Raw genomic sequence first — 5,511 nt, 5'->3', positions numbered from 1 at the left:
CATCTCTGAGATAAAGTGGTTATGGGATCATAAATAATTAGAGTATCAAGTGGTGACAGGTGGTGTGGCGCCGACTCCATCAGGTGGACTCACACTGCCAAGAGGCCTGCTTCATAGCAGCTGAAGCACAGGTGTTATTTATAACATTCATGATGGCTGACATCCATTTAGGTATGTCAGTAAACCGCGCCATTGGAAAAGCTTGTGAAGCCTTCAGTTCAATTTGATTTCGGTTTATAGCGGCTCACATTAAAAAAAACAATCCAATGAGACCACCTGACCGCCACAGCCAAAACTTTATTGATTCAGCCAGAATGAAACTGGACTGTCTTTCACTTGTAAGAGGATTTCATCAATCTTTCCTTTTGTCTTCAGGGACTTTGTGTATAACCTAGAGAGCCTCTGACATAAAACCTGGGGATCCAGCAGGAGGTTTTTCCCTCTGATCTCCTAATCTTGAATAGAACAGCCTAATTGGAGCTAAACCCAGACAAAGCTCTCGTGGTGCCAACCACGTCTGGGCGAAACGAGGATAATCTGCAGCGGGAATGAGCATTTTTCCAGGTAGTTTATTTCGGTCCGGCTTGTCCAGCGCCTCCCCAACAGCTCCGCTGCTGTTTGCGGTCCAGAGTGAGGCAGCTGGCTCAAACATCAAGCCTGATTGCTCCCTCCGAGATGGAAGTGAATTGTTGCAACGAGACAGGATATTACGTTGTGCTCTTGTTCATGGGCGAGGGAAAGATTGAAAGCCCTACGGAAGATGTTATACTGTACCTAAGTGATGAAAAAGAGAGCTAAATTGAGGATTCACCAGTGTATTTACATCCAGCTCTCCCTATGGCTGTGGACATAAGCTTTGGGAAGTTTTGCGGGGTTATTTTTCCTCTGCTGGGGGACTGATCGTATCCCTCCGAGACCCGGAGGAGGCTCAAACATCAATAAAACCCTGCTGAGATTTAGCCTCATATGTTTTTAGGCTACATTCTGAGCAGCCCCCATGCATAATACCATCTCATTTGCATCTTTGTTTTCGCTTTCTGTAGCGGGGATGTTTTCTGAGCAGCACTCATCACAGGATAAACGTGTTTAACACGAACTGAGAACATTTCCTGCTCAAGCACAATAGTCATATGGGAGCACAATGTCTGGATGGTTTACTGTTATAATGTAGTTCTTTACATTACGTTGTCTGCGTGGTAAATAGCTTTACTTTTTGAAATGCTGGAGTCAGAAAGTGTGCTGTGATTTGTTGAAGAATTTCAGCTTCAATTAGCTTCAAGAGGTTTTCCTTTTCAGAAGATACCTCCGTCTTGAAGTGGTATTCCCCTTTCAAAGCTACGTCACAGAAATCCATCAAATCTGTTCTAATTAGACTTTTAGTTTGGTTTCTACAAAATACATTTAAAATACATTATTTCATCCAATGTACAGTGCTGTGCAAATATTTCAGGCCTGTGTAAAATGTGGCCAATAGGAAGGTGTTTTATTTTCTATTGTTTAGCAATCATAAACCTATAGTCAGTGTAAATCCAGACTGAGCTACTTTCAGAAGGACAAAGAGTCATGGAAGTGATTGCGCAGCCCCCGCTGGACCCTGATCTTAACATTCTGTGAACCCATCCACAGCCACTGGTGATCAGTTCTCAAAGACCTTTGAAATTAAACTTCTGTGCAAGTTTCTTCTAAATCCTGAATGTAAATCTGCCGGGAGGCGCTGATGCTGTAGCGCTAAATATTAATGTCTCTTCTGCCAAAATCTCCAAAGTTACCATCAGATCTTCTGAGATCTTCTAAGATCCCAGCAGCAGCAAGCAGAATTTTGAGTGCATGCAACCAGCAAAGTCATATCGCCGTAATAACACAGTGATCGGCAAAGTCTTCAATGCTTAAAGCTTCGGAGGGAGTTTGATTGCTTAGGAAAATGTGAACATCTCTGAGGCCTGGACAGTCTTTTTGATTGGAAGTGACTGTTGGTTCACGTTCCCCTCAGGCCCTTTTTTTTTTTTTTAGCATTTAGGTGTTTGTTGATGTTTTTCCACTTGATGTTACTACTTACAAGCAGTACCTCCCATCGTACTCTGCCTTGCCCGTCACCCTAGTCTATATAATACTGCTCAGTATCGAGCAATCTATTTCACAGTGTAGATGTAGACAAAAGAAAAACAGTGAAGATGAATTTCATAAAAACATACGCTGCAACTTCACTTGAATCTTGTGTGTGTGGATGTGCTGACCAGCAGTTCAAACTTGGCCCTAGAGAAGGAGGAGGAGGAGGGAAAAGAAAAGGGTTTTGAAGTGAAACAGATCCCTGTTAGTTCAGTACTTTTAGTTTCATCTTGAAGCTCTGAGAGAGAAAGAGACGAGAGAGACTGTTACAAATTGCTCGACTGAAACAAAGTGTGGATACACTTCATCTGAGCTTGAGACATGAAAAACAACAGAAAATGTATATATGTGTGCATACACTATATAATATATATATTTTTTGTCTGTTAGAGTGTGTACGAGTACCTTTTGGGTTTTGGGCTGAAGGTCCATCACTTCAGTAAACATGCATGCATGCACACAGGCCCATGCACACTTGGGAAAACGTGATGCGGAGATCCTTCATTGAGCGCGTCTCGAGCTCAGCCAAGCATCCACTTCTCCCAGTGACCTAGAAATGAGTGGCAAGGCAAACAAAAGCCCGCTCGTCTCCGTCAGGTTTCTGAACGCTGTCATCATGCAAGTAGTGAGCATCTTTAAGAAACAGGCCTGTGTTTTGGAACAGGAACACGGAGCAATCTCAAACTGCCACCGACACTTTCTGCAACATTTAAACCCCCCCCCGAATGTCAGAATCCACTGAAGACTTTTAAGTTAAAAGGAAAAAGGTTGAGAATGCCTCCATCTCCGTGTCAGCCGGTTCTCTTCACGTTGAATGAAACTACTGCATTCACAAGAAAGAGTTCAAAGCTTTGCACTTTCAGAGAAGGCTGTGGATCTGGACACTTATTATGTTCAAGCTAACACAGAGATGTGCTTTACAGCTTTCTGTATTCCTGCTGTAAAGTGGGTTTGTCTTCAAAAGAATCTGAACAGTCCTCACCTTGAAAATAATATTGAGTGCAGTGAAGTGAGACCGATGCATAACATACAGCCAGTAAGCTTTATTATTTTTGTGTTTAAGTTGATATTGGACCGCTCTCATATGTCAAACTTGGTTATGAGGTTTCGGTTTGGTTGGAGCCTTCTTAAAATGCTGTACTCTGCAAACACAGCCATCGATATTGCATTTTTTTAATCCATCCGTCTATCCATGAACAATATGTCTGGATTTCATGTAAAATAAAGGCTGTCGACTCAACACACTCATGTTTTCTCTTTGACAACTTCCACAATATATAAGAAATTTACACATATATATATATAATTTATTATGAGCTTTATCACACTAAGTACTGCATAAAGCGAGCATTGAGCCGTATTAAATATCATTTATTGCCATGAGACAGGCTGGTGAGTGTTGAATGGTATCCATAGCAACAGGAGTAACCAGATGCCCCAGAAAAACTTCAGTGTCTGTGCACACAAAAGTAAATCGTTGCCTCATCAATACTTACTTTGTCAATAACAGCAGGAGGAGGTTCTGCTATACATTTTCGATCCAGACTTTTCAGAGATTTGATACCAAGTTTATTCACTGTTAAAGTCAGAGTCTGCAATGCATTAGCAGAATTAAATTCATCGCAAAATAAATCATAATATCCTAAATTATATTTTTTTCTCTAAGCCAAGTGAGGGTAGTACAGTAGGGAAGGGTCTATTTTTGCAGTTGTAAGTGGTTTTATAATGTTGGATCCAGGCTGTATTGACAGTAAAAACGTATTTAGTTGAACAAAGGACTGAATCAGCACTGAGAGTCCGCGGCGCAGTACAGCATGCCCTCAGTGTCACCCGCGTTAACTTACATCCAAACGACATGTCGACTCACAAAGCCTGGAAATGGATCGGAGATGAGGTTTCGACCCACTGAGTCACATCTTGGCCGTCTTATCCATAAACATGGCCGACCGGGAGTGCGTGTGACCTAATCTGTCTTTGCGCGGGTGCTCAGCTGTGTAAGGGCGTTTCTGCTCTGCACGCTAAAGACGGATGCTTTCAGAGGCTCCTCCAATGATTTGCATGAAATTTCTTCCAAATTGGGAATCAATGTGCGAGTGCGAATGTTATGTTTTTGATTTTTCTTTTAATGTGACATGTTGTGACAGTCATTCACTTTGCAGTCTGATGTCCTATTCTAACCTTTAGTGAGTCAGATATTCTCCTTTATTAGAAGCTTTTAAATGTCAGGAGTCTATCTTTTTGCACAGCTGGTGACATTAACCTGCGTCTCTGTTCATTATGTTCATCGATGCAGTCATGATAATGATAATAATAAACGTTGTGACAGCAATGCAGCGTCTTTGTAATGAGTATTTTAATTTATCACACCATCCTTCAATCAAATGACCTTGGAATGACCATTGCGTTTCATTAAAAGGAAAAGAGCTCCACTTTACCGACAGATGATTCAGTGGACGGGAGAAATTCACACTCCAAATTTCCAGCATTTGCCAAGAGTTACGTGATACATACAAGCCACGAAATAGGATTCCCTCCCAGAGATTCCGCTTCCATCCTCGGACACATGCGGCGAAGCTCGGATATCTGCAGGGAACTTACCACACTCCTCTTTCACTTTGAAAAAGACTTTCTGGGGTGGTTCAGACATCTGATAAGAAACGTCTTCAGAAACCCCCCTCCGGAAGCATTTGAGGCAAAATACCAGGCTGTGTATTGTGTCTGTGCCGGCAATGCCTTGGGATCAGCGAGCAGGAAGTGGAGAACGTAACCCAGAGAACGGCCGCGGGAGTTTTCTGTCATCCCACTATGGGAGGTAAACACGAGGCGAGTTTTCCACTGCTCCTCGGTTTTCATGAAAACACATTGTGCAATTGGGAAGTGTTCCTCAGTGAGTTTTGTTAGCAGATCAGCTTCGTTGCGTGTGCGCATATGAAATCGAGTTTTCTAAAGTTTTGGTCCGAGTGTTTCTCACAGTGACCAAATGAACAGTGCCTCTTCATTTATTTTCTGCCTGGCGTTTCTATTCTCAGAGCAATTTTCTTGGCGAATTTGTATGCATGAGGCCGGTGACGAACAGTCATCCAACGCTATCTCGCTGTTGCATGTTAAAAAAAAGGCCACAAACCCGTGAGGATTCAAACGAAAACTCGCCTTAATATAGACTTAGCAACCACATACAACTCAGCAACTTGTTTCAGACTAAATCCCATTCTACCCACTCTTCAAAAAAGTGAAATATTTATCTTGTCTTTTCCACAACGCTGAACAGTAGTTGACTTGTGTTGCTAAATTATGTATTTATTCAACACCAGCGGACACGTTTCTCTTTTTTCTGCCCAGTTGGATCAAACTGCTGCCATTAAAATGTATGAGAGGGAAGGATGGGGCTCTGAGAAAATGAGCTCG

The sequence above is a fragment of the Salarias fasciatus genome, chromosome 17, assembly GCF_902148845.1.
Source record: "Salarias fasciatus chromosome 17, fSalaFa1.1, whole genome shotgun sequence".
NCBI lineage: Eukaryota > Metazoa > Chordata > Actinopteri > Blenniiformes > Blenniidae > Salarias > Salarias fasciatus.
Note: the sequence above shows the minus strand (reverse complement) of the source record.